Genomic DNA, 15,910 nt, shown 5'->3' on the forward strand with positions numbered 1-15,910 from the left:
TAGCAGCAGATAGGACGAAACATAAATATTTGTTACTAGGTTCACTTATAGATTCTCTATTAGCGATGCTTCTAAAATTAATAACTATAATAAATTCAAACACAGTAGCTATATATAATTTATTCAAAATTAATAACTAAAGCCTTGAATAATATCAAATATAAATATTACAATTTCTCAAAACTTGGCAGCTTACATCTCCTAGCAAGGCATTGTTTGAACATTAGTCCCACATGGACGAAGAGTGTTTGAGTAGGACATAAAGTAAGGATTAGATCCACAACTGTGTGAGCCTATTTCTTCCGCCATCATAAATGTTTCTCCATCTAAACCACAACTGTAATTTTTTGTTCCGTAGAAAAACCAAATCCTTGCCATTCATGATAGTAAATCCGGTAACATGAGCATCTTTCTCTTTTAACCCCAATGCATTCACTCTCACCTTCAAAATCTTTTGCCATAAACATGACTTGTAATCTTTTAAAAACCAATAGTGAAAACAGACCTTGTTGATTTCACTAAGCAAATAGAACGTGTTGAACTTGTCACTTTGCCCCAATTAAATATGCCCATGTTACACTCCGCGTGTTTATAGCTTCCCTTGGCAACTTAATAATAGTTGAAGTTCCTTTCACAAAATCATAAGCCATTATGTATGGCTTATAAAAGGACTAAATCTAGTAAAGTAATTAGAGCAATCTGAAATGAAATGAAGTGCTCCATTGTGAAACACCGACATCTCAAATTTCATATTTCTACCACCACATAAAAAGTTGTTTTCCATGGTTCTCCACACACCTTCTTTTCCATGATAAATATTGCATACATAACTATTTGGCGACCAATCCAGTGTGTTTTCAAAAGAAATATCAAGTAATCATCTGAAGAGTCATCAGAACAATTTAACATGAGATTTATGTTAGAAAACCTGTGATTTTTTCTAAGTGACTCCGGACTAGGAATAGAAAAGAAAGACTTTGTAATTGGATTGCAAATAAACAATTCAACAGGATCATCATTAATAGTATAACAAAGAAGCAAACCATTACTTGAAGCTACAACAATAGCTGAATTAGATAGAAATGTCAGAATATTGTTAGGAACACAAGAAAATTGTTGCTCTTTAGGTAAATGTGCAACTCGATCCTTTTTTGATACCTTTGACTTATTTGATCATGTTGGAGGAAGAAACATGTATCACTCTTCACTAACATATTACAAACTGTTTTGTTTTGAAATGAATTCTTCTTGAAATTTGGAGAATGAACTACAAGTTAACTTAAACTTAATATGGTTTTTGCAGGTAACCAAGAAAATATCTCATAAGCAATGTCTTCTTGAGACACTTCCATTTTAAATAAGAATGCAAAAATTGAAGGATGAAAATTGATGAAGATTAGAAAGAATGGAAAAAGAGCACAGAGGACAAACAAACGAATATAAGATGTGTATGATAGTAAGAGTGATGTTAATTGGCATATATATAATAGTGAAGATATCAAGAGAAGTACGAGTAACATGGGGCCAAAGATTTGATTGTTTATATTCAAAAGGATTAGTGGTAACAAACTTTTAATTCTCCTGATTTATTGATCGAATAATTTTCTTGATTTGTTGGAAAACGTGTGCCAGGGTAATGAATATGTTCTGTGATTTATTTATTTACTTTATATTAATCATTTTTTATTTATAATTAGGTCAATATAATAATAGGAATAAATTTATATGTTACTAATGTAATTTTTCTATATTTACATTCAATTAAGATTAAGGTGACAAAATCATAGGTATCTTTTTTTTAAAGATTATTTGTATATACTAACGGTAAATATAAAAAGTTAATCAAATATTATAAGTAGAAATATAAAATGTATTGTTGGCTGAAGACTTACCTTACTAATTGATTAAATATTTCTTCATTATTAACTTCTATTTGGACTAGGTTAAATACATTTTTTTTATCAACTAGATATCCTCTATGTTTGATTAAAATTTAAAATACAATGGATGCTAAAATTCTTCTTCAAATTTTTAATACTTTTCAACATATGAAGCTAAATTTAAAATTCTTAGTTTCTAGTCCAGACAGAGATGTGAGCTATTTTTATGAAAGCACTCTTGAATGTATATTAAATGCATAAAGCAAAAACCATAAAATTAAAATAATTAAAATTATAAAGCCAAATAAAATCCCCTTAAATATTGCTAAATTTGAGTTCTTGACAATCTAAATTTTCAATATCAATTTATTTATATTTATATTTTATTTATGTCTCCTGTATTATATAATTACTCTAAAACATTTGTTACTTTTGAAATTATCATTCACTCCTTAGTTTTATATTTACCAAAAAAATTTAAATACTTAATTCTAAATTTGGAAATAATTTTTAAAAAAATCAAAATCAAAATCAAAATTAACCACCATCATTATTATTATTATTATTATTATTATTATTATTATTATTATTATTATTATTATGTTTGCACCTAAAATTACTTTAAGTTGTTACTCAAAAAGGCCAATTAAAATTAATGAATGGTTAGTTGAATTAGTGAAATTCAAATTCAAGTGGATCGAATCTTTCTCATATGTCAAAACTAGTGAACAAATACGAGTAACTAGAATCTTTCTTATATTTTCATTAATTTAGTAGTTCTTAAAAAATGCAAATATTTATAAGAGGTCATAACTGATGGGCAAGTTTCATATCTTTGTAGATGATTCATGATTATTGTGTCAGGTTATATATTCCAAGTTCATCTTAAGACTAAAGGATTGTGTTGTAGAACTTTCTTACTTTTTTCGATGATAAATTCCGTAAGTCTATTTAATTTTTTTACACAAATAAAAAAATGTTAAACAATAAAATAATCATTACAATATCATCAAAACTAAAATGAACTTGGAATAATGATGGTAGTGACTTTGAGGGTTATAATTTATCATTTGATGATAGTGAAGATGACCTAAGTCAAAGTTTATTATGAAAGTGGTTATAAGAAAGAGAAGAGAGAGAGAGAGAGAGGAGAGAGAGAGAGAAGAGAGAGAGAGAGAGAGAGAGAGAGAGAGAGAGAGAGAGAGAGAGAGAGAGAGAGAGAGAGAGAGAGAGAGAGAGAGAGAGAGAGAGAGAGAGAGAGCGAGAGAGAGAGAGAGAGAGTCCTAAGTTTTACATTCAGGGGAACCTAAGATTGTATCTAAAGTTTTGGATTAAGGGGAAGCAAAATTTTATAGAATGCAGATGAACATACACATGCAAAATGACAAAAATGTCATGATTCATTTCCCTTGGATATAAACAATATAACAAGGTTGAACATGCATTAATATTAAGGCACAAAATATGGCTAAATACAATGGTAATAACAAGGTTAGTGATGTGTGAGTTACGATATTTATCATGGTTTTTAGGCATTGAGATAAACATAAACAAGACATGACGAAGTTTCACATAATATCACAAGACACAACACATTGATGGTGAAGACAAAATCATATTTGACATGGTAAAAGCATTCATTGGTACATGGTAAACACAACATGAATCAATTTAGGTCAAACATGCATCACATTATAAGTCTTCACAAAATAAACATTAAACTTGAATCAAAGTTCATGATAAGACCAAACTTAAGTGGAAAACTTAATCACCTCCTAACCATTCATTCAAACATGTTTTCAAGGTGAATCAATTGATACATTATATGAACATAATAAAGTTCAAACATGTTAAGGATACCAATCAACATTTAAAAGATTGTGTTTTAATCATACAAGCTTTCAACATCAAGAACAAACAAGACATAAGCCAAAAGAATCAATTAGGAGCCTTAAAAAAACACTTAAAGCACATGTTTTCCATCTAAATAAAATTTTTGGGATTTTTTTGTGTCATCATAAAATAGACATTCTCATGAACACATGGAAAAAAGAATGAGTAAAAAATGTTAAGGAATCATGAAGTTATGGATATTTGAAGTTATGAAGAAAAATGAACATTTAACAAGTGAGAAAAAAATAAACATTACTCTGACCAGGTTTGGAACCATGTCAAGAGACTTAACAAACCAGTGTTTTACCACTGGGGCGCAATGCCAATTCATATATTAAATTACATCAATTAAATATATATTAAAGTCACTTTTAAATTTAAAAATGGCTCCAAACTTTATCTTAAGGTATTTTAAAATATATATTAAAGTCACTTTTAAAATTTAAAACATAACAATGGTCTTTAATCTTCATACTTAGTTGAATGTGTGAAGGTGTCAAGGTCTTCTTAGTTCTTAAGGTATTCATCTGATTCATAATCAGTTACATCCAGATTCATTAGGTCATTCAATATAGTTGTTACCTTCTTCATCTTTTCAATGTTAAGATTCTTGAAAATAATCTTCTTATAACTTGTTCCATCAGACGGTTCAACAACTGTAATGTGATCCATAACAGATTCAACTTCCTTGGCCTTGTTAAACCATAACTCCATCATATCAATAACCTCCTTTGTAACCTGAATCTCGCTCCCACTATTAATATTGATAAAAAGATCTGAAATCGGGATAAGAAAATGACAACATATAACAACATAAAACAATAACAACAACATACAACAACAAAAAATCATAAACTCTCAAACATGAAGAAAATCGTGTGAAAATCATGTGAAACATGAAAACAACATACAAGAAAAAGAAAGAACGAGGAAGAAGAAGAAAACATTTATGTATGAAGCTACAACTAATGACGAAGAAGAAGCGGGAAATGTGTGCTAGGATTTTGCTGTGATAGACACGGCGATACTGTCAAGAAGGAAGATCTAATTCTTTTATATTATATATGAGTAAACAATTTCACCACGGTTTTATCAAAAAACCATGAGAAGTGTAATGACTTTCACAACGGCTCACATTAATAATCGTGGTATACGTATTTTAATTTTAATTTAAATATTATAATTATAAGGACAACATTAATTGTAACGAAAAAATAGAAAATTATTGGAGTTGAGATTCCAACTCTGTCACTCCATAAATGTATAATCGTGGTTTATTAGTTTCACCGTAGTGAAATGTATTTTCGTAAATATAAATAAACAAAGTGCGTCCAAAAATGAGTTTTTATCACGGTTAACAGTCACACCGTTGTAGTTTAGTGCGAAGAAAAGTCTATTTTCTAGTAATGTGAATAAACTCACTTATATTTTACCTCAATATTACTCAAAACTAAGGTAACATGGTTTTCTTTTAAAATAAAATAAAAAAAATAAAATATATTACAACCCAAACGCCACATATCTCTTTGTGTATGTTAAAAATTGAAGGAAAATGTTTTTTTTTATATATATTTGCATTATTTTCATAGAATATTTAAATGAATTGTTTAAACCAATAAAAAGTTTGGCAATAGATTCTTGGAGAACAACCTATCTTTTCACATTTCTGATAAATTATCTTTTTCAAATAAGATAATTTTTTTGGTACTTGCAATCCATGTCAGAGAGATTTCATTATATTGAGCAAATATTTTCATGGCAAATGCTTTCACATGAAAGAGAACATGAAAGAGAATGTGAAAGATAAATGGATGACTATTTTTAAGAATAAATTTCTCAATGTTGTCAACCGTGAAAAATAATAAATTTCTCAATGTTTTCTTTGATTGACAACATAGGAAGGTTATTACAAAAATACAACAAAACATCAACATCGTTATGTGATATAGATTGCAATGACATAAAATATGTTTTGTTCAATATTGAAGAACATTGAAGATTTGTATGTCTTGCAATCCATCTCAAAGAATGATGCGTAAGACTTTGAAGCGGCTACTTATAAGCTAGGTTTATAGTAAAATCTAATTAACGAATCATTTAATAGTAAAATATGATAATCTAATCCCTCAATTATTAAATATAACTAAAGGAATAAATGATTAATTTAAAAATCAAAAATAAAATACAAATAAAGACATCACTTTTAAAAATAATATAAAATGTTGATGTTGAGATTCGAATCATGTCCTGAAATATTTTTTTCCTCGATTTTATTTAGAAAACAAGGAAATATGTGGTATTTATTAAAAAATAATCTATAACATGACGCGTCTTAACCTTTTATCTCGATTTTTAATAAGATGGGATGAAAGTTTTGTCAGATTATTTGTAGTAGTGTGACCCCAAAGAGAAATTCGATAAATAAAAGAGCTATAAACTTTATTACCAAATTTTAGTCACCTCCCATATAAAGCTCCAACAGCCCCTGAAATAATATATATATATATATATATATATATATATATATATATATATATATATATATATATATATATATATATATATATATATCACGGATATAATATAATAGTGGTTAAACAATACCCGACCGATTACCTAATGTTGAGTAGTATTGTTGTGTCTGAAATCATGCAAAGTAGATATTTTATTTGTGCCAACATCTATGATCAACTCATAGTTCCCTATGAGAAAATGAAATATTTGATTTATGAGAGCGAAAGTCAATCCATCGTTAAGCTATATATGAATAAAAATAATTTAACAGATAGAAAGCTTGGCGTATCAAAATAATGAATTAGACCAAAAGTACCGTAAAAGATACAACATGAATCAAATTAAATTCCTAAGCTACTATTTGTTGTAGTGATAAAAATAAATTGATGGAGAGCGATAGCATAGCTGCATGAAATATATTGCACTATATAATTATTTTTCGGTTATTTATTTTGTATAAATTCTCTGTTGAACTTCTATGCTAGAAGGGGATGACATGATTATTGGAAATAATGACCAAACTATAAATGTACATACACTTGCAGAGTCAGATAACTACGAAGTTATGATAATATTCTTCCAATTGCACTCCTCACTATCCTTTTAGAAATGCTTACCCATATCAATATTTTTTATTTGGCCTGTGTACTCTCTTGCATTCACAAGTTGTATAATTATTAGATCTTGTATCAACTTTAATAAATTCAAATTAATAACAAATGCCTTCAATTATATTAAATTAAATAAATATTACAACTTCACAAACTTCTCTAATAATTTACTAAATTTGTCTTCATATATCATTTATTTCTATCAAGGCATTGTTTGAACATTAATCTCACACGAACGAAGAGTATTTGAGTAGGAAATAAATTAAGGATTGGATCCACAATGGCGTGAGCCTATTTCTTCCACCATCGTAAATGTTTCTTCATCCAAACAACAACTATAAATCTTTTGTTCCGTAGAAAAAACTAAAACATTGTCGTTCATGACAGTAAATCCGGTAACATTCACTCTCGCCTTCAAAATCTTTTTGCCATAAACCTGACTTGTAATCTTTTAAAAACCAAATAGTAAAAACAAATTTTCTTGATTTCACTAAGCAAATAGAACGGTTGGAACTTATTACTTTGCCCCAATTAAATATGACCATGTTACACTCTGTGTGAAAACCCTAATGCTTTTGATAATAAAAATGAACCAAAATATCCAAAATTTAAGATTGATGAATTGAACAAGAATTACATGTTTAATGTGAGATTGGAATTTGGATCACTTGAAGAATTTAAAGAAACCTTTTACTACATGGTCAGTATTGAATGAGAGAGAGAGATGTTTATGTCATGTGCAAGAAAAACCAAAAAAAAAATCTCGCAACATTGATGTTGGACACGCAGCTCAGGAAAATCCATAAGAAATGGAATCTCACTTTGATGATGATCCTGAATTTGAAATGCTTGCAGCAGCCTCTGAGGCAACACAATCTCGGCCAAATGTCAATAATGTTACATTCCTAGTACTCAAAATGAACCTAATCCTATTGGCCAAAGCACACTTGTTCTCAATGCTCAAACAACTGAACTTGTTTCAACTCATTTATATCTAAACTTGGCATGATAAACATCTATAATGCTTCAGCTTGAGGGAGGATATTGAACTAATAAAATATATGCACATCTTATGCCTAAAAGTGTGCATCGATTGTTGTTATTATGCCTAAAATTATGCATTGACTTTACTACTAATTATTTTGCTGTTATTAGTAGCTAAAAAAAATAATTGAATTCAATTATTGAAAATCTAATTGGTTATCCTTTTTCATCTTTTATTTATTTTCATACTTTGAACGAGTACAAAACGATTTGTCTTGTAACATTCTTTAAAAGAGCTTAGCAAAAGTCTTGGCTGGTAGATTGAAGAGGTTCATTGGTAAGATTATTTCCACCGAGTAGCTTTTGTGTCGTGAAGAAGTATTTTTTATGGGGTTTTGAAGGTTTATGATATTTTAGATTTTGCTAAAAGATCAAAGAAGGATTGCATTGTTATGAAAATAGATTTTGAAATTGCTTAGGATTGTGTGAGTTCGAGTTACCCGAGGTATCTATCAATATCTATTTGATAGGTTGATGTTTGAGGAGGAATGGGAAAATTGGATGCAGGAAAAGAATTCTATTTGGGCAGCAATCATAAATCTAGGTATCATAATCCCGATTTATCTATGATGAGTAATGGAGGCTTATAGGGTAGGAAAGGTGATTCTATAATTCTGCTTTGAACAAAGATTCGTTTGCAGACAATATTAATTGCGTTTTGGTCTAACAAATGGGCATGGAACCAAATTATCAAAGAGGCATGGAAATATTTAGGTGTGGAATATTAGCAGCAGATAGGACGAAACATAAATATTTGTTACTAGGTTCACTTATAGATTCTCTATTAGCGATGCTTCTAAAATTAATAACTATAATAAATTCAAACACAGTAGCTATATATAATTTATTCAAAATTAATAACTAAAGCCTTGAATAATATCAAATATAAATATTACAATTTCTCAAAACTTGGCAGCTTACATCTCCTAGCAAGGCATTGTTTGAACATTAGTCCCACATGGACGAAGAGTGTTTGAGTAGGACATAAAGTAAGGATTAGATCCACAACTGTGTGAGCCTATTTCTTCCGCCATCATAAATGTTTCTCCATCTAAACCACAACTGTAATTTTTTGTTCCGTAGAAAAAACCAAATCCTTGCCATTCATGATAGTAAATCCGGTAACATGAGCATCTTTCTCTTTTAACCCCAATGCATTCACTCTCACCTTCAAAATCTTTTGCCATAAACATGACTTGTAATCTTTTAAAAACCAAATAGTGAAAACAGACCTTGTTGATTTCACTAAGCAAATAGAACGGTTGGAACTTGTCACTTTGCCCCAATTAAATATGCCCATGTTACACTCCGCGTGAAAACCTTTTATAGCTTCCCTTGGCAACTTAATAATAGTTGAAGTTCCTTTCACAAAATCATAAGCCATTATGTATGGCTTATAAAAAGGACTATATCTAGTAAAGTAATTAGAGCAATCTGAAATGAAATGAAGTGCTCCATTGTGAAACACCGACATCTCAAATTTCATATTTCTACCACCACATAAAAAGTTGTTTTCCATGGTTCTCCACACACCTTCTTTTCCATGATAAATATTGCATACATAACTATTTGGCGACCAATCCAGTGTGTTTTCAAAAAGAAATATCAAGTAATCATCTGAAGAGTCATCCGAGCAATTTAACATGAGATTTATGTTAGAAAACCTGTGATTTTTTCTAAGTGACTCCGGACTAGGAATAGAAAAGAAAGACTTTGTAATTGGATTGCAAATAAACAATTCAACAGGATCATCATTAATAGTATAACAAAGAAGCAAACCATTACTAGAAGCTACAACAATAGCTGAATTAGATAGAAATGTCAGAATATTGTTAGGAACACAAGAAAATTGTTGCTCTTTAGGTAAATGGTGCAACTCGATCCTTTTTTGATACCTTTGACTTATTTGATCATGTTGGAGGAAGAAACATGTATCACTCTTCACTAACATATTACAAAACTGTTTTGTTTTGAAATGAGATTCTTCTTGAAATTTGGAGAATGAACTACAGGTTAACTTAAATTTAAAAATGGTTTTTGCAGGTAACCAAGAAAATATCTCATAAGCAATGTCTTCTTGAGACACTTCCATTTTAAATAAGAATGCAAAAATTGAAGGATGAAAAATTGATGAAGATTAGAAAAATAGAAAAAGTAACATAGGACAAACAAACGAATGCAAGATGTGTATGATAGTAAGAGTTGTGTTAATTGACATATATATAATAGTGCTACTGAAAATACAGATATTAAGAGAGGTATGAGTGTCTTGGGGCCAAAGATTTGGTTGTTTATATTCAAAAGTATTAATGGCAACAAACTTGGAAAGTAAGTAAATTAAATTAAATAGCTTTTAATTCTTCTGATTTATTGATTGAATAATTTTCTTGATTTGTTGAAAAACGTGTGTTAGGGTGATGAATATGATATGTGATTGATTTACTTAATATATGTTAATCATATTTCATTTTATATAATGATAGGAATTAGATTTGTATGTTAATAATGTATTTTTTTTCTATATTTATATTCAATTAAGATTAAAGTGACAACGTCACATGTATCCTTTTTCTTATAAGAATATAATTGAATTTATATATGTTATTGTTAAATGTTTATTGAAAAATAATTATAAAAAGAAATGTAATATACTAACTGTAAATAGAAAAAAGTTAATAAAATATTATAAGTAGAAATATAAAATTTATTGTTGGTTGAAGACTTACATTACTAATTGATTAAATATTTTTTCATAATTAAATTCTATTTGGAATAGGTTAAATACATTTCTTTATCAACTAGATATCATCTATGTTTGATTAAAATTTAAAATACAACTGATGTTAAAATTCTTCTTCAAATTTTTTAATACTTTTGAATATATAAAGCTAAATTTAAATTCATAGTTTCTAATCCAGGCAGAGATGTGAACTATTTTTATGAAAACACTCTTGAATGTATAATAAATGCATAAAGAAAAAAATCATCAAATTCAAATTATTAAAATTATAATGCCAAATAAAATCCCTTACAATATTGCTAAATTTGAGTTCTTTATAATCTATATTTTCAATATCAATTTATTTATATTTACATTTTATTTTTGTCTAATGTAATATTCAATTATTCTTAAAAATTTGTTACTTTTGAAATTGTCATTAAAAAAAAGATTAGATAAAAAGAAATATTCAGTTAAGAGATTCTTTTAGAATATAAACTTGAATCAATTTTTTTATGCACTTGCAATCCATCACATAAATCTTTAGCAAAGTAAATAAACTCTCACCAACCACGTATTAAATGAATCTAAATTTTTTCTTCTCTTGTAATCTATCACATTGATACTTTTACTTTGTAAAATCTCATGACGCTCCGATTAAACATAAAGGGTTTCACAATAATATTTGAGTTTCTTGTGGATTCACTACTATCAAACTTTAATATTCATAATGTTTTTATAATGAAGATTTTAGGTTTCACGGGGATCACTAGTGACAATATCTTGAGCATTGATACTCATTAATGGACAACAAAGATTTGTTTAAGGATGGTGAAGAAACTAACATTACTACGAAAAACACATATAATGATGGTTGTGAAACACAGTTAATGACAGTTGAACGTCTGTTGTTAGGTAGCGTGTGATTGTATGCATGGTGGTTTCCACAACGGGTGTGTGACCATGGTTATAAGCTAGGTAACGCACTACCTATCATAACGGTTAAATTAAACAACGGTTATGATATATATATATATATATATATATATATATATATATATATATATATATATATATATATATATATATAGGTCATGTGTTTGAAACCCAGCAGCAGCAACATATTTATTTGAAATATAATTAACATTTTGCCACAGTTATAGAAGATAATCGTGGTGAAAAGTACCTGAGGTTATTATAAAATATGTAAATCGCTTGTTTTTCCTAACACCTCACTAAACATATACAACCATTAAAATTGATGTAGAAGATAGTAATTTTGAAAATTTTAATTATTCTTGAAAAACTTAAACGAACCACTGTTTTTCAAATTGCATTCATACCGTAATTCATCTCTTGCTTCTTAACACGTAGTATTGATTCAATGTCCCAATTTCTTCAAAGCAACAGTTCATTCCTATTTTATTTTTCAAAGCATCGATATGTTGACTAATTTATGATCATCATCACCGCTATCGTCATTATTATTTTAGTCAATAATGAAGATTATTATGATGACAACGGTGAAGATGATCCAATTTCTCAACAAATTTGATGTTTTACAATATAAATTAATAGGGAACGAATCATTTCTTTGAAGAACCTGGGGCAATAAACCAATTTTTACGTGTTAAAGAGCGATATAGATGAATTACGAGATGGATGCAATTTGAAAAATATGTTTGATCTAAGTTGCATTTCAAATATAACTTAATTTTTGAATTATTATTTTCTAAATCACTTTAAATGAATACATGTTCAATGAAGGGTTAGTGAAGCAAACAATCTATATACCTTATAATAAACTCAACAACAACATTCATCAACAAAATGACAAAAACATACCTTTTATTGAAAAGATTCGTGAAATGGTATGAAGTTGATCTACTTTCTGTTGCCATGAAGAAAAAGTACAAGGCGAATAAAGCTTCCAAAATTTCTTATTACTTCTTGTATTGTTTCTCCATAGAAAAGCAAACCATTTATGAACTACACCCATAATATGAGTTCTCTTGAACCAAATTTCAAAATATAAACAACTTTCAGAATGTTAATCTATTTTGAAAATATAAACTAGAATTAACATTGTAACATAACAAGCAATAACAACCAGCAGTATATTGTTAACCCAAATACCAGTACATTATAACATAAATAAGCAGTACACTGTAACATAACAAGCAACAACACCCACAACATAACTAGTATTAACATTGTAACATAACAACCAACAACAACCAGCAATACATTGTTAATATGACATGCAACAACAACAACAACAACCAATAAAATATCATGTAAAATGTAACAAAGGTCTTTAATCTTCATACCTAGTTGAATTCGTGGAGATCTCAAGGTCTTCATTTTATTCATAATCAGTTACATCCAGATTTATTAGGTCAGTCATTATAGCTAGCTTATACCTTCTTCATCTTTTTAGTGTTAAGATTCTTGAAAATAATCTTCTTATGGCTTGTTCCATCAGACGGCTCAACAACTGTAATGGGATCCCTAACAAATTCAGCTTCTTTGGCTTTGTTAAATCATAACTCCACCATATCAATAACCTCCTTTGTAACCTAAATCTCGTGGATAAGTTTGTTGCTCCCACTATTAATATTGAGAGAAGGATCTGATATCGGAATAAGAAAACAACAACATCAAACAACAACAACATACAACAAATCATGTGAAAAAAATCATGTGAAACATAAAAACAACATACAAGAAAAAGAAAGAACAAAGAAGAAGAAGAAAAAAACATTTATGTATGAAGCTACAGCTAATGACGAAGAAGAAGCGGGAAAATGTGTATTCGGATTTTGCTGTGATAGATACGGCGATACTGTCAAGAAGGAAGAATTAATTCGTTTATATTATATATGAGTAAACAATTTCACCACGGTTTTATAAAAAAAATCATGAGAAATTTAATGACTTTCACAACGGTTCACATTAATAATCGTGGTGATAGGTCTTTTAATTTTAATTTATATATTATAATTATCAGGATAACATTAATTGTAACGAAAAAGTAGAAAATTGTTGGAGTTGAGATTCGAACTCTGTCACTCCATAAATGTATAATCGTGGTTTATTAGTTTGACCATAGTGCAATGTATTTTCGTAAATATAAATAAACAAAGTGCGTCCAAAAATGAGGTATTATCACAGTTAACAGTGAAACTGTTGTAGTTTAGTGTGAAGAAATATTTATTTTCTAGTAGTGTGAATAAACACACTTATATTTTTCAACCCAAATGCCATATACATCTCTGTCTATGTTAAAAATCGAGGGAAAACGTTTTTTTATATATTTACATTGTATTCACATAATATTAAAATAAATTGTTTAAACAAATAAAAAGTTTGACAATGGATTCTTGGAGAACAACGTATCTTTTTAAATTTCTGATAAGTTATTTTTTCCAAATAAGATAATTTTTTTTGTACTTGCAATCCATGTCAGAGAGATTTCATTATATTGAGCAAATGTTATCATGGCAAATAAAAATTTTCACATGAAAGAGAACGTGAAAGATAAATGGATGATTATTTTAATGAATAAATTTCTCAATATTGTCTACCGAGAAAAACAATAAATTTCTCAATGTTTTCTTTGATTGACAACATAGGAGTGTTATTAGAAAAATACAACAACAACATCAACATCATTATGTGATATAGATTGTAATGGTAGGAAAGTTGTTTTGTTCAATATTGAAGAACATTGAAGATTTTTATGTCTTGCAATCCATCTAAGAGAATGATGCGTAAGACTTTGGAGCGACTATATATAAGTTAGGTTTATAGTAAAATATGATTAACGAGTATTTTTATAGTAAAATATGATAATCTAATCCCCTGATTATTAAATATAACCAAAGGAATAGATCATTAACTTAAAAGTTAAAAATAAAATAAAAAGAAAGACATCAATTTTAAAAATAATATAAAATATGACGCGCCTTAACCTTTTATCTCGGTTTTTGATAGGGTGAGGTGAAAGTTTGGTTATATTATTTATAATAGTGTGACCCCAAAGAGCACACTCCTCACTATCCTTTTAGAAATGCTTACTCATATCAATATTTTTTTATTTGAACAGTGTACTCTCTTGCATTCACAAGTTGTATAATCATTATCAAGAGAGATGGTATCAACTTTAATAAATTCAAATTAATAAATAATCCCTTCAATTATATTAAATTAAATATAGATATTACAACTTATCAAAAACCCTAAACTTGCCTTCATACATCATTTGATTCTAGCAAGGTATTGTTTGAACATTAGTCCCACACGAACGAAGAGTGTTTGAGTAGGAAATAAATTGAGGTTTTGATCCACAACGGTGTGAGCCTATTTCTTCCACCATCATAAATGTTTCTCCATCGAAACCACAATTATAAATCATTTGTTCCGTAGAAAAAACTAAAATATTGTCGTTCAAGACAGCAAATCCGGTAACATGAGTATCTTTCTCTTCTAACCCCAATGCATTCACTCTCACCTTCAAAATCTTTTGCCATAAACATGACTTGTAATCTTTTAAAAACCAAATAGTGAAAACAGACTTTCTTGATTTCACTAAGTAAATAGAACGGTTGGAACTTGTCACTTTGCCCCAATTAAATATGTCCATGTTACATCCGTGTGAAAACCTTTTATAGCTTCCCTTGGCAACTTAATAATAGCTTCCATGGTTTTCCACACACCTTGTTTTCCATGATAAATATTGCATATATAACTAGTTGGTGACCAATCCGCTGTGTTTTCAAAATGAAAATCAAATAGTCATCTGAAGAGCCATGAGATTAAATGAGATTTATATTAGAAAATATATGGTTTTTTCTAAGTGACTCCAAACTAGAAATGAAAAAGAAAGACTTTGTAATTGGATTGCGAATAAACAATTCAACAGGATCATCATTAATGGTATAACAAAGAAGCAAACAATTACTAGAAGCTACAACAATAACTGAATTAGATAGAAATGTTAGAACATTGTTAGGAACACCAGAAAATTGTTGCTCTTTAGCTCAATGGTGCAACTCTTCCTTTTTTTGATATCTTTGACTTATTTGATCATGTTGGAGGAAGAAACATGTATCACTCTTCACTAACATATTACAAAACTGTTTTGTTTTGAAATGAGATTCTTCTTGAAATTTGGAGAATGAACTACAAATCAACTTAAATTTAAAAATGATTTTTGCAGGTAACCAATCTTCTTGAGACACTTCCAT

At 28.7% G+C, this 15,910-nt stretch overlaps 3 pseudogenes; all 3 read right to left on the bottom strand.

The window, feature by feature from the left end:
* Window positions 1-201: 201 nt before the first annotated feature.
* Window positions 202-1,352, bottom strand: LOC127079861 (uncharacterized; annotated as a pseudogene).
* A 7,516-nt stretch (window positions 1,353-8,868) lies between these two features.
* On the bottom strand, window positions 8,869-10,034 carry LOC127079863 (F-box protein At5g49610-like; annotated as a pseudogene).
* Window positions 10,035-14,931: 4,897 nt separating this feature from the next.
* LOC127079864 (uncharacterized) lies at window positions 14,932-15,910 on the bottom strand (annotated as a pseudogene).

The sequence above is a fragment of the Lathyrus oleraceus genome, chromosome 5 (genome assembly GCF_024323335.1).
Source record: "Lathyrus oleraceus cultivar Zhongwan6 chromosome 5, CAAS_Psat_ZW6_1.0, whole genome shotgun sequence".
Classification (NCBI taxonomy): Eukaryota; Viridiplantae; Streptophyta; class Magnoliopsida; order Fabales; family Fabaceae; genus Lathyrus; species Lathyrus oleraceus.